At 38.0% G+C, this 15,220-nt stretch overlaps 1 protein-coding gene and 1 pseudogene across 1 annotated transcript in view; both read right to left on the bottom strand.

Annotated features, from left to right (window-relative positions):
• The window catches only part of LOC137240489 (lipase 3-like), a 31,024-nt pseudogene extending 25,817 nt beyond the window's left edge, over positions 1-5,207 (bottom strand).
• CCHa2 (CCHamide-2) overlaps positions 1-10,784 on the bottom strand; it is an 85,810-nt gene extending 75,026 nt beyond the window's left edge. The window contains exon 1 of the mRNA XM_067760812.1: positions 10,428-10,784. The gene's annotated coding sequence lies outside the window, so the exon portion shown is untranslated. The remainder of the gene's footprint in view (positions 1-10,427) is intronic.
• Between the last annotated feature and the right edge of the window lie 4,436 nt (positions 10,785-15,220).

The following is a 15,220-nucleotide window of genomic DNA, read 5'->3' as shown; positions in this document are numbered from 1 at the left end:
CCTAATGCCCACTTCCTCTTAAAATGCTCAGTAGCACCTTTTGTTTGATACCCATATCGTACAACTAGAGACACCCCTGGTCCACCTTTATGGCGATATCTCGAAACGGCGTCCACCTATGGAACTAAGGATCACTGCTTTTCAAAATACTCATTAACAGCTTTCATTTGATACCCATATCGTACAAACATATTCTAGAATCACCCCTGGTCCACCTTTATGGCGATATCCCTAAATGGCGTCCATCCATAGAACTATGGCCTACTCTCTCTTAAAATACTCTTTAATACCTTCCATTTGATACACATGTCATACAACCACATTCCAGGGTTACCCTAGGTTCATTTTCCTACATGGTGATTTTCCTTATTTTGTCTCCATAGCTCTCAACTGAGTATGTAATGTTCGGTTACACCCGAACTTAGCCTTCCTTACTTGTTTATTTTATATTTATCTTAAAAATCGTTAAGGTATGTAGATCTGTTCACTATATATTTCTTATCTTATACATCCGATTATTCGGAGATTACGAACGGGATAAGATTATTGTTCAGCCCTATTCATGAAAGGTATGAAGTCTTCGGCACAGCCGAAGACAGTCCCGTTCTCACTTGTTTTCTTTAGGCATTTTCAAGAAGCAAACTCTCTTGGCTTTTAATAGTAACCAACTTGGCTATTATATATTTGGATAACAAATAAACGTTGAAAATGTAGAGGTTTGCATATATACATGCCTTAAGTATGTGAGTACTACTGTACTCAAGTACGATAACACAAATATTAATACTTATTTTATTATTTATACTTATAATATTGCTTTGAGATGTGTTAAGTATGAAGTAACACAGCTGTAAAATTTTAACGCAAGAACTTAACTAAAGTAGCCAAACATTTTTTAACAAAAGGAAGCTAATTTGTAAGCCAAAACTTTTATATTTGCAAACAGAAAGCATAAAAAATAAATACAAGCTCTGCTAGAGTGCCCCACATTTTCCCACTGGGACCTTACTTTTCAGAATTTCGACTTCTAAGTGGAATATCATTCTATCTCAGCTGCCGTTGCGAAAACGCCCTATATCAGAAAACATCAACATCAACACAACACACATTTTGAAACAAGTTTCTTCAATTCCAAGAAGAAATTTCTAAGCGGGGTCGCAGTGATTTGACAAGCACTCCGAGTGTATTTCTGCCATGAAAACCTTCTTAGTGAAAACTCATCTGCTTTGGAGATCGCGTTCGGAGTCAGCATAAAATTGTAGGAAAAATTAAAAGGAGCACTACACAAATTGGAAGAGAAGCTCGGCTTAAAATCTCTTCGTAGGATATCGCACGAAATATTTCTTTTTTTATTTCTTCGCAAAATTATTTTTAATAGCACTCTATGTGAGGCCTTTGTTGGTAGAACAAGGAGGTAAGAGCAAACCGATGACCATCTAACGAAAACTTACGTAACTTGAAGTTACGAAATTTACCGCGGACATAGCTATTATCCAAAACCCCTAGCTGAGAAAGGAATAAGTTTGCGAATTGAGGCTGGAATATCGTCCATACGCGTAACAATCAGGAAATGTATTATGCCGAAAAAAGTATAAATTAATAACACGCATTAAGGAACTAAGTCCATCTTTGGCATTACATGCTATTGCATGTAACAAAGGCAATGACCCAACGTTCAGGAATAGAATTACAGAACAAGTTATTGACATAACATTTGCCACAGGTTCTCTTACACCCGGAATCAATAACTGATTATCTCGTCTTACTCGCACTTTAGTGGGATACTGTTGTTGTTGTTGTTGTAGCGATAAGGTTACTCCCCGAAGGCTTTGGGGAGTGCTATCGATGTAATGGTCCTTTGCCGGATACAGATCCGGTACGCTCCGGTACCACAGCACCATTAGGTGCTAGCCCGACCATCTCGGGAACGATTTATGTGGCCACATTAAACCTTCAGGCCATCCCCTCCCTCCCCACCCCCAAGTTCCATGAGGAGCTTGGGGTCGCCAGAACCTCGTCTGTTAGTGAAACAGGATTCGCCGCGGATAGGTGAGGTTGACAATTGGGTTTGCAGAAGCTATATATTGCGCTGGCAACCTGAAGGGTTGCGCTACACATCCCCTTGAATCTGGTATTTTAGTCGCCTCTTACTGTGGCATACCTACCGCGGGAATATTCTGACCCCCTAACCCGCTGGGGTTTAGTAGGATACTCTGCATCATTGCTTCAGAACCGGAAGCTTGGAGATCCAAGAAATGTGAACTATGCAAACTATTATCGGAAGTAATATCTCAAAAGTTTACTCTCACAATTAGTTCAAGTAAGACAGGCGAATGCCATTATTGGTAGGGCGGTGCTGCTCCATAAATAGGCCATGCACCAAACCCAATACAGTGCGGCGTAACGAAGACTTGAGGCTACTTAGGTTGATCACTAGAAAATTCTTTAGCAAAGCTAAACACAACAACCCAAACGAGGATTGGGATGCTTAGAGATGTAGCTTTATCAAACACAAACGCTGTATAAGGGCTAAAACAAAGAAAATTACGGGAGCAATACTATGAAAACCATAGACAAAAAATGAGTAATCCAAACTTTTTTAAATATTATCTGGATCAAACATACATAGCTTCAAGTAGCATAAAGAAGTCTAATAGTTCAGGAACTGTTTCCAGGCGCGAAACTCTGAAGGTCTTAATGGAGGCGCACTTCCAGAGAATCGCATTCTTTCTCCGGATACTGCAAAGCATCATAGACCATGATAAGATACTGTAAGCTATCAAATCATTCGAACCTTTCCAATCGGCGGGACCGGATTGACTGATATCAGCATGCAGCTCGGTGGCGTCAAATTGCTACCTCATCTACTGGGCATATTTTGAAGGTTCCTACGAGGTAATTATGTTCTGTAAGCCTGAAATAGTTTACAGGTGGCTTTCATCCTTTTAAGGCACTCAAAATCTAACGTGAACAAGTCCGCTATTCTATCGCCCTCTCATTCTCATTGGGTTTTTACAGCGATTGTAAGCCCTATTCTATACTATGCAGTTCTTGTTTGGTGGAAAGCCACACAAAAAACAACGTACCTCAAAAATTAGAGGGGGTATGCATACTATCGATGCTTAGCATTACGGGAGCCCTGAAAACAACCCCGACGGCTGCACTGTATGCTATTCTGCACATTCCACCTGTAGACCTGGTAGCAAAGAACATAGCATTAATAACTGCAACCAGGCTCGGTACCTCGGGGCAGCTTGAGCGCCGAACATATGGCCATAGTAGTATAGCGTCATCAATCACAAGACGAACAGACTACATGACTCCCTATCTGCGTTTCGAGGGAGATCTTAAGCCCACAATAGAGGGGGGGGGGTTGGCGCAAGGGTGCGCAAATGGCGGACGAGGCAATACATGTGTACACAGATGGTTCCAAAGTAGTGGAAGGAGTAGGGTCTGCGGTATACTGTGCTGATCCGGAAATAAGTAGATACCACAGGCTGCCGGTTTACTGTAGCGTTTTCCAAGCGGAAGTATTAGCCGTAACCAAAGCAGTACAATCCCTGGAAGAGAATAGCTTAAGCTGCAACCGTGTTAACTTTTATCTTGACATTCAAGCAGCAATTAGGGCAATAATTTCGCATAGCACAGCATCTAAATACGTGTTAGAGTGTAAGCAGTCTCTGGAGAGAATCGGAGCAGGGAAAAGAATACATCTATATTTGGTCCCAGGGCATATGGGAATAGATGGGAATGAAAAAGTGGATGAACTAGCTAAAAAGGGCGCATCCCTTGAAGCTTGCTCCGTAGACGTCCCAATTACATTGGGCGAGATTAAGCGAAGGCGAGAGGTGCACATGATCGACCAAGCGGGAAAGGCGTGGGTTCAAGCGCGAGGCTGTGAAGTGTCGAAGATTATGTGTAGGTCTTACTACCTTAGACTAAAAAAGTTGCTTCTATCATTAAAAAGAGAGGACTTTAGACTCATGACAGGTATTCTGACTGGATACTGCCTTCTGGCGTCACATTCCTTTAAATTAGGCTTGGTCAGTGATAGCATATGTGGAAGTGCGGGTTGGAGGAGGAAACGATCGAGCACGTTCTGTGCTCGTGCCGTGCACTTGCCAGGCTAAGACTCCAGCTATTAGGAGTGATACAGCTGTCAGATCTAGAAGCAACAAGTGGCTTAAGTCCTAGGAAGTTTCTAGTATTTGCCAAGAGGACGGAGTTATTTTATAACATAGTTTCTGGTTTTTGAGAGGGTTTTTCAGTTTGGTTAAAAAAAACTTCTGGTAACACTACGGACTCAATCAGTCTATGTAAAGTCCTCATGGACCGGCCAGTTCAACCTAACCTAACCTAAGTCCGCTATTCAGTTGACAAAAGCTGCACCTTACTATCCCTCATAAATACGCACTTAATTATAAGTGCCTACATAAGTATTAATTTAATTGCAATAGAATAATAAAATAAAGTGCAAAGTTTTAATATTTTTTTTTTACTTCCTTTACCGTAGGCCATACGCGCTTTTCGCAGGAAAATGAGTAAAACGAGTAACGCAGAAAAAGGAAATAACAGATAACACTGGTCAACAGTGAAAAATTTTCCAGACTTTTTTTAGTCGTTTTAAGTCAATTTAAGGGTGCTGATTACGAAAAAATGATTTGTTTCTGCGTATCAGCACAAAATTGCCTTTTATAAGACTTTCTTGCCTGCGGGTCTTGTTCAAGTTCACGACAAAGACTCCAGCAGTAATCGGCCATCATATGCGTGTCCCATCTTCCTTGAAAAGCTGATGACGTGTGCGGTACTGATGATTCGTTTGAGTGCAGAAGTGGTCGCTGAGCAGAAGGCAATGTCGGATAGGACCACTTGTTTTTGTTTGCCGAGTTTATTCCAGTAATGTTTACCACACAAAAATAACAATCATCATGATGATTCGTAGGTTCCTGCCAAATCATTGGTGTCTTAAATTTGAGAGCTGATCTTTTTCCATTCGACCATTGTCGTAGAGACACAACACAATTTTGGCACGCAGTTTTTGGCACCCATGGCTTCTTTTCATGGAAAATTTTCACTCCAAAGTAATTAAAATATCCTGTTTTAACAAAGTCCGTGATGACTTTACGAAACTTTTTGAAGGTATATTCACCACAAACAACACAGAAACTATCTGCATCATTCAAACAACGCCGTCTTTTTGTGTCCATTGTTAGAATCCTAATTAATTGTATTAATTTTAAAATAAAAGTCACGAAAAAATTTGGAGATATTATAAGAAAACACAATAAATACTCTTAGTCAAAGCCAATACGAATGAACAGTAATTGAAAAGTACAAAAGCGAAAGACGCAAACTTCAATTTCATTTTCATTTTAAACTTTTTTTTTTGTATTTGTTGTGTATTTGTTGTTTAATTTGGGCGGCCACCGTGGTGTGATGGTAGCATGCTCCGCCTACCACGCCGTATGCCCTGATTTCACGCCCGGGCAAAGCAACATCAAAATTTTAGAAATAAGGTTTTTCATTTAGAAGAAAATTTTTCTGAGCGGGGTCGCCCCTCGGCAGTGTTTGGCAAGCGCTCCGGGTGTATTTCTGCCATGAAAAGCTCTCAGTGAAAACTCATCTGCCTTGCAGATGCCGTTCGGAGTCGGCATGAAACATGTAGGTCCCGTCCGGCCAATTTGTAGGGAAAATCAAGAGGAGCACGACGCAAATTGGAAGAGAAGCTCGGCCTTAGATCTCTTCGGAGGTTATCGCACATTACATTTTTTTTTTGTTGTTTAATTTAACGAAAGTTTAAGAACCAAAACAAAATAATGTCGATCATTTTCGCTGAGTCCTTATTATTGACATTCTTGTAGGTTTTTTTTTTAATTTTCGTTAAATGAAACAACAAATACATAGCAAATACAAAAACCAATAGTTTAAAATGAACGAACAAAGGCAAATAATAAATGAAGTATTAAAACAAATTGAGGTTTGCTTTTGTAAATTGTTGAATTTTTTGTTTTTGCACTTTTTTACTCCTGTGGGATAAGTTTTCGGGTAGTCGAAAATATCTCGAAAACTAGCGCTGTTACGAAAAAGTAAAATGATTTATGAAATCAGCATGCAAAATTACATCTAATGTGATAAAAATTTCTTTGGAAAATTTTGAAAAGTGGAAATTTGTTACGCAGTGTAATGAACAGCGAGCGTGCTTACAATATCTAACTTCCTGTTTTAGACACAATTTATCTCATTCATAACTATGTAAAGAAATAATTTTGCCCGCCAAAGCTTTTATGCACGATTTGCTTTTAAAAATTTCCTGTTTTGTTTTTGTCTCCATTGATGGCATTTGGACAAAACGAATGTTACTCGTGTACTATCATCCTGCTTAGCGTTTACAGCTTATTAAGGATGTGGCTTTGGAGTTTATTGATTAGTACTTATTTAGGGTTTAAAGCAATTAAAAATATATTACAAATTAAAAGTAATCTTGTGTAGTTTTGTATATAAATATCATATATTTATATGTGTATGCTTGTGAATTAGAGAGTTAGCGAGTTAAAGTTTGCTAGAGTTGGCCGCTGCCACTTTGACCGCTTAAACCAAGTTGAGTATCAAAATTTTATGTTATCGATCAAAGTGACAAAATTAAACTCCAGTCAACTTTAACAGAAGTTTAAACTCGCTTTACAAATTCTAGGCCTTACCTAGACGTTTAAACTGCTGCAGGGACCTTGGGAAATTTTCAAAGCTCTCATATTGTTTTGAAAATATGGAGGAAATGTGATCCAAAAAAACAGTTTGTTGGGTTGCGCCAGGAAGAGGGGAGCCTCAGAAGGGATCAACGCTTCATCATACTGGCTCTCCAAGTTGTGCAACATCTGGCTGCTGCAGTCGGGAATACGTATTTGGCTGTAAAAAGTTTTTCACCGAGATTCGCACTAATGCGAGGTTCTTCATTATAAGACTTACATGCGCTTAAGCTCCAAGTGAGAATACGGCCACAGTAACGTATTATATCTGCTTAAGCCATAAGAAAAAAACTGATCGACGTGGAGCTCCAGACTTCAGCTGATATGACTAGAGCGCCAAAAAACTCTACTACGCAGGCGACTGCTTGTAAAGAGCATACATCATATTTAAATTGTCTTCGGACAAGTGCATGTCTCCATCATAAAGTTAAAATATGCTTTGCCAAAGTCATAGGAATGGCGATACCCTAAACGAATCTAATTCCCGTCTGCTTAACATCGCATAAAAGTCCTATATAGCTTATTGCGCAAAGATCTAAAGACCAAAGTCCTTTAACTGACTGGATCGGTGCAGCTCCTTGTTTGGTTATTCTTCTAAAATAAAAAGATACTTAGCATGATTTGACTCCGATTCTTTTCACATTTGCTTGCTCGTTTTTACTTTTTCCTACAATTTTGTGGAACGGGACGTACGTGTTTTATACGGACTCCAAACGGCAGATGAATATTCACTGAGAAACTTTTTATGGCAGAAATATGCTTAGAGGGTTCTCCCAACCACTGCCGAGGGGCGAATCCGCTTAGAAAAACTGTTTTTTAATTTTTTGATGTTGCTTTGCGTGGGACTTGAACCCAGTACCTCTGATATGGTAGGCGGAGCACGCTGCCAAAACACCAAGGCGGCCGCGTGGTAATTCTACTTTCGTGTAGATTTTCAATACATGACAAATCATGGAGAATTTGTCAACATCGAAGATACTTTGAACTGAGTGGGCAGTTGCAAAGTAATTGAACTATAATCACACTCTTCTTCTCTCAACATACCTGTCCTGATATATGGCTTTGGGCCATGATTAGTGTCGAAACAAGAAGCAATGGCCCTTGAAGTAGTGTTTCCATCAACAGCCACTGACTTGGGATGGACACGTGGAGGTATACTAGATCTCAATTGGGGTCAGTTATTGCAAAGTAAAGATGTTTGCGTATCTTGCTTAGAAACGGTCAATATCGCCTAAAAGCTTTTCCAACCATGTCATGGGATGAATGTTATGTGAGCGTAGGTTCGACCATAAACAAATCAAGTTGTGACATAACGCCGTTTGCTTTGTTTTGTTACTTTAATAAAAAGTCCACATCGGCTAATTATTTACTAAATAATCAGATTTTTTGTGTTTTCCAAAATGTTATATATATATATATAAAGTGGGCGTGGTTATCATCCGATTTCGCTCATTTTCAGTGACAATCTATTCTGGGTCCAGATAAGCTCGTGTACCAAATTTACTCAAGTTATCGTGTTAACGGACAGACGGACGGGCGAACGGACGGACGGACGGACATGAGTCAATCAAATTTTGTTTCGATACTGATGATTTTGATATATGGAAGCCTATATCTATCTCGATTCCTTTATACCTGTGCAACCAACCGTTATCCAATCAAAATTAGTATACTCTGTGTGCAAAGCACGCTGAGTATAAAAAAATGTGTGTCATTGGAAAGAAAATTATATCGGTTATTTTATTTCATGTTTGCAAAATGTATGCATGAGTTTAAAAAATTTAAAGTTTGTTCCAAAACCCATTCGTTCATTAATAGTTTTTAAATTTCCGAAGCTTTTGGATACATTCTTTCTGGATTAAGTCTTCAGTCAAATAAATCCAGTTATGGAAGTTTGGTTTAACGACCAAACTGAAAAACCCTATCAAAAACCAAGACCTGTGTTATAAAATAACTCTGTCTTCTTGGCAAATACTAGAAGCTTTTTAAGACTTAAGTCGCTTGCTGCTTCTAGATCTGACAGCCGCAGCAAATTTTTGAATTCAGAAACGAAATTACTTTCTGAACAATCCAGTAATTCTTCATAAAATTTGTAGAGTTTTGTGCATTACCCTTTATTTAATTCCAATTCTTGAAATATAACTGGCCAAAGCTTTGGAAAATTGCTTTGTGCTTTTCGAAGCGGCTTTGGAGGCGACAAATGCAAGTGTCGAGAAATGGCACATAACTTCCTTGAGTTCCAATATTGGAACTGTTTTTTTGACGCTTGCATATACATACGCGGATTTTTGATTTTCGTTGTTATATAAGAAAGCTCATGCTTCAGAATACATTGCGCTTTGAGCCAGTGGAAAAATGTTTGGAATGCGCCAATAAATCACAACGCATATTTTATGGCAGATACTTTACAGGCAGCGTTATTTGCTAGAAGATGAGACGGTATAGAGTGTAGGCAATAGATATTCGGTAATTTTTAAACGATTTACATACATGATACCTTGAACTTGACATTGCTAAGCAAAACAAAAAAAAAAAAAAACAACCATGGCATTATTGGAAAACTAGGAGTTTCCGAGAAACGGTGGATAAAAGATGTCAAATTTACAAAAAAAAAAAAAACAGATTTACTCTTTTGAGGCGTGAAATAAACACAGTGTCTCTTAACTATGGGGATATCAAAATTTTAAAACTCAGTTTCGTATGAGCCCCGTAAAAGCGTTTGATAAAGAAGAGAACGGTAAACAATTGTACGATCTGTTCCGTACAAAATGTTTATGGAATGAATCCTCGTTTTTAGCAAGATTTGGTTCTCATCTGACATTGATACTAAACACTGGAGTGGGCTATTTATTCTTGTCGGATACTTAATAAGGAAGCACATATACAAAAATAAGGGGGAAATTTTATTCGATGCCGAGTTTATATGCTTATTTAACTGTCCAAAGTTTAAAAGTGAATAAAAATGTATCAAGTTAGGGTGACCAGATCATTTGGATGCCAATCCAGGAAGCCTAGTCCAAGTTTCCCCCCAATATGTGGTAGGAAGCGGGGGGGGGGGGGATTAAGGGTCTATTGGCTTGTTTTTAAGCACAATAGTAAAATAGTACACGATTCACACATTCATGTTACTACCCGCATTTAATGTAGTTTTGCCATTATAAGTTAAAATATTCAGTCAAGACTTATTGCATTATCCTATAGTCATGAGAAACATACATACATATGATACATAGCTTCAGTCAAATCTTCAGAGTACAAATCAAATTTAAATTTCAGTTGAATCTTTGTCCAATTTTTTCTGACTCAATCCATACTTCTGTGAACAAGCAATTTGTTTTAGAATTTTAACATTCATTGACGAATGTCGAAAAAAATTATGGCACGTCAAGTTTGCAAAATTAAATTGCACGATCATAATGTGCGTCATGTTTTCTACATCGAAACGATTCCTTTCGTCCGTCCATTGCAAATTTAGTAATGAAAACACTCGTTTACAATTAGCGTTATGAGCTGGAATGGAAAAAAGGAACTGAACGATTTTCGAAATCTCAAAAAACCAAGTCACATTTGGATTCGCAGGTTTTTTTCTCGTCTTACCTCGAATTTAGTAAAATCCGGGACATTTCGGAAATATCCGGGACGCATCACCCTAATTAAGTTAACGTTAAACATTTTTTTACTTACCAAGTTTGGAAATAATGATTGAAGCTTTTAAAACACCAATAAATCGAAATAAGTTGCTGTTTGGAAAATTTTAACGCTAAAGTCAGTCACTTTAAACACTTTTTTTGAGAAAGCTGATCTGATATTTATCGCACTTTAAATGATCTCTTTACTTTATTTTGAGCGCGAAAACTTTTTTTTTTGTTCCGCGCACATTTGCTTGGTATTTTGAAAGCTTTGTAGATTTACAAATGTTGTATTATTCTGCTTTTAATTAGATAACTGATTTATATTATTTTATAATTTATTTTTGTTTCTTTCATTAACACTTGTTGCTTCACGTAAAATTTACTTATTAAAGAATGCTAAGTTTAATTTTGACCGCTATTTACTGTTATGTATGCAAGCGCCAAAATTTGAATGGGATTATAACATAGCGCATCGGCAAATTTATACTCGGCACAACAATGATAAGAGCCTACTGAGCAACAGGATTCTTTCGTTTCAACCAATCACAGACTAGTGAAATGACCGAGCACTACCGAGTATGATTGGTATAGTATATACGTATATGTGTATGTATAATTGCAACACCTACACCTACACAATACTTTTGACACACACACACACACATATCTATAGCAAAGGCGGCAGTTAGGAGGCAGAAGTTCAACAAGTATGCCTTTGCGTTTCTAACCTTTTTTGTTTCTTCCATACATTTTTCTTATTTGAATATATGATTGCACGTATGTAGATATGTATATGTATACATATACCTTTATATATAAGTTGCCAGTTTATAAATATTTGTTTCCCTTGAGCCAGTTTGTAGTTTTGTGGGAAACTTTCTTCTTAATCTGTTGATAGATGTTCATCTTTTTAAATGTAAGCAATCGTAAATTCCGTTTGAACATAAATGCTTTATTTTTGATACGTGCTTGTGTGAGTGTGTTGGGCTTTTAGTTTTTGGTAAGAGGATATGTTACAATATGATTACAACAATTAATTGGTTTAGCAAATCATGCAAACATTGATGACGTAAACGTGGTCATAACTTTGGATAAACTTTAACCTTTTCACATATTTCTTACGCATTCACGTATGAATGTGCTTCCAGAAGTGTATGTCTGTGAAGTAAAAGTTACGGATTTGTTACCGAAAATATATCGATTTGTTTGTCATTGTAATGTTAGTGATTTGTTATCGAAATGTTATCTATTTGTTATAAGCAGTTTATTGATTTGTTATCATCGTGTTACCAATTTTTATTGTCCTTTTATAGATTTGTCAAGGCTCATCGGTTTTTTGTGAAACAGATAGCGATAAAACTGCAATATAAAATCCAATTCAACACATGTATGTTTATATATCGAACTTTATGAGTACTTCAGACTGACAGCTTTTTTTCAGTTTTCATTGTAAAGGTGTACTTTATCGACTACTCAGTGCAATATCAACCCATCACAGCTTCGTTTTGAACACAGCCTATCTAAGCAAACTTTTGAGAACCACTCAGCTTTTTTTGAAAAACGCTCTTTTTCAGAATTCAGCTGAAAAACGCCGCATATCATTACATTCAAACAAATTTTGAGAAAGAGGGTTTGAATGGGTTGAAGGTCTATCTAACACCTCCTCCAGTCTATGAGTCATGACACTCGGTTTCAATGTAACTTCACATTCGAGCTAACCAACTCTTACCGCATTTGGATACCGACTACAGCCACCATCATGCCCTCGAAAGACCTACCGCAATGAGGAGAAACGAGCCCCGTAGTACCATCGTTATAGTCGTGGTCAGACGCTACTACCAGTTGGGTATCCACTTCTTCCGGACCGGTGACCTAGAAAAGATATTGGGAATATGTAACTCAGATGCGCCTGGGAGAAATGTGACGAGTCGTAGGACAATGGTTAGATGATTTGAATGACTACTTTTGAGAATACATACTAGCCAGTCTAGCACAGATTTAATGCGTGGCTATCTCAAAACAGCATAAGATACCACTCACGGGCTGGTAACCGATTCTCGAAAATATCTTACTTACGTTGGCTGAAGAGCAAGCAGGAAAAGGCGAAATTCGGCGCCGTCATCGCAAAACAAGTGGTTACAAACCATTTAATGTATTACAAAAATAATGCGTTTCAATCGAGTGGGATCAAAACGGCATTTGGGTAAGATGGTTTGGTTTTACGGTGCATATGAAGGGGAACGCATATCATGCTGGAACTTCTCAGAAAGATTTTGGCTGGACAGGTAAGAGTTAAACCTGCTATAGAATTCACATTGATGTTGTGCCAAAGTCGCGTGAGTCCCTTTAGTCGGTAATAGTTTAAGGTTGCGCGAATCTATACAGTGAATTTGGCTGGGACGTAAGCATTTGCATCTTTGCAATTAACCAGCAGTCAGCTACGTATTGGGTTGCTTCCTAAGGCGGGAAGGGAGTTTGAAATTCACAAATTAATTAATACTTTGCTCTTACAGGACACCTCCCTGAGGTAGTCAGTCATTTTCATCATTTATACGGGCCACATTTTAAGTTTCATATAGAACTAGCCTCATGTGGTTTCTTGAAGAATTGTTGACTTGCAGCGTCAAAAGACCCTAAAAAGTCAAGTGCCAATCGAACTTCTGGTCATGTGTGTATTTTCTTAATTTATCTTAGTTTTTAAACAAGTCCGTAGGTGGCCATAGATTTATCGGTTAGTTGCTATTGTGTTTGAGAGATAAACGCATGAGTCTTATCGATGGTGATGGTCCTTTGCCGGATTTAGATCCGGTAACAAAGTACTAACTCGCTCGACCATCTCGGGAACGCTTAATATCACCACATTAAACCATCAAAGTCATTCCGCCCTCCACCCCCTAGTTCCATGAGAAAGTTGAGGGCGCTGGAGCCTCGTCTGCCAAATGAGTTGTATGATACATTCATATTTGTAACAGGATTTGTTTCGCGTAGGTGAAGTTGACAATTGGGTGGCGCAAGCTCTGAAGCTTTGTATTGCGCTTATCAACCCTTTGAGTCCCTTCATCGGTTAGTAAAGTAGTATTGCACTCCCAAAGGTGAATTCTAAGACTGCCCATCCTGATTTCAAGTCCCTTCTCTTTTGTTATGAGCGAAATGAGGAGGCTTATTGGTATAGCTAAGTAGTTGGACTGGTAATGTGAGAAGAAGTGTATCCCTATAGCTCAGAGTAGGAACGATTAGAATCGCAGTCTGTGTAAATGCTTAACTCTCACTAGAACAAATTAAATAGCACAAAATCACTTAGGACCTCCTTTCTGGAATATCTGGGACCGCTGCTTGAAATAAGAAAATAATAGTCATTTAGTGCATTATACTCTCGAGGAGAATTGAGCTGGGCTTCTCCAATGGTGTATGCCAACTTTGGATAGCCTCTGTTAAGGCGGATATATTAACTTTAATTTTTTATTTTTACTAATTCCGGGAAGATTTTCATGCCAACAATATGCTGGGAGGGATTGCCAAGCCACTGCTTTATCTTTTTGGCTAAAGCACGGTAAATTAGAAATATTTCACAGAAAGTTGTAAAAACTCAAAAAAAGGTTTATAGCACATATTGATATGTGCAACAGAGGGGTAGAGTGGTGACCAAAGGTTGTTCCGTCCACTGTCATATGCACCACTCGGCTCTGCATTTACACGTGCTGCATGCGTTTCGGTCCATACTCAACTCTTTGAAAATTGCTAACGTTTTACAAGACGGTGCACCTAATTTTTTATCAAATATTATCAAAGGTGGTATCCAAAGACGCGTTTCGACCTCCGTTTTTAGAATCCGAAAGCGGAAATTAATTTTTTTTTCTGTCGAAAGATATTTACAAAACCCCATAAAATGACCCCTAGAGGGGCCGAAATATGGGGCCCTGGGTGGGTTAAAGACCGGTTTGGGGATTAAAATTAAATGCGCGCAGAACACCTTTCTGCATTAGTGTGTGTATGTGTACAACAAATTTGGCAAAATACAACAACCACATGAAAATTTGAACCAATTTTTTTCTTATATCATTAGACAGAAATAAAAATTTTAATTTTCGCTTTCGGATTCTGAAAACGGAGGTCAAAACGCTTCTTTTGATACCACCTTTGATAATTTTTGATAAAAATTAGGTGCACCGACTTGTGAAACGCTATCAAAAAATTATCTCTCGGCCACATTTTCAACTTTCCTGTTAGAAAATACGTTGTTGTTATTTGTTTACTTGCATTGTCATTGATACCGATGATTATTTCACCTACTACCTATTTTCGATCGGTTGCCAATTGCTTTCAATTGCACTTTTTTACTTTGTTGTCGTGTCGTTTTTATGATGTGACCTTATTACCGTTAAAACACTGTTGCTTGTTGTTGTTTACCACAAATAGGAAAATTATCGGTGGGAAACGAATTTTTTCATGTAGATTGTCATTGATAATTCTGTTTACTCCATAATCATGAAAAAATTGATTGTGATTTCAGTGCAAGTTTCTAATCCCAATATTATCGGGAACTCTCTACTGGATAACAAAAATAACAAGTGTAATCTATATTTATCTAGTGTGTTTATTAATTTTATCACAAGAGAATAAAATTATTGATTAACAGCTGCATTTTTTATACCCATATTTGAGTAGGCAGATGAATTTTGCTAAGAAGCTTTCCATGGCAGAATCACATACGGAGGGTTTCCTTAACGCACAATGACGACATCCTCTTGATTTTATTTTTCTCATTTTATGCCACTTGAACTTATAGCCCTTGGCATGACCCGCATACTCCATAGCACAGTGACTGCCAGAAGCTGAGTTAGAAAG

Source organism: Eurosta solidaginis, chromosome 1 (assembly GCF_040869045.1).
Source record: "Eurosta solidaginis isolate ZX-2024a chromosome 1, ASM4086904v1, whole genome shotgun sequence".
Lineage (NCBI taxonomy): Eukaryota > Metazoa > Arthropoda > Insecta > Diptera > Tephritidae > Eurosta > Eurosta solidaginis.
The sequence above is the reverse complement of the archived record's forward strand: the minus strand, read 5'-3'. Positions and strand labels throughout refer to the sequence as shown.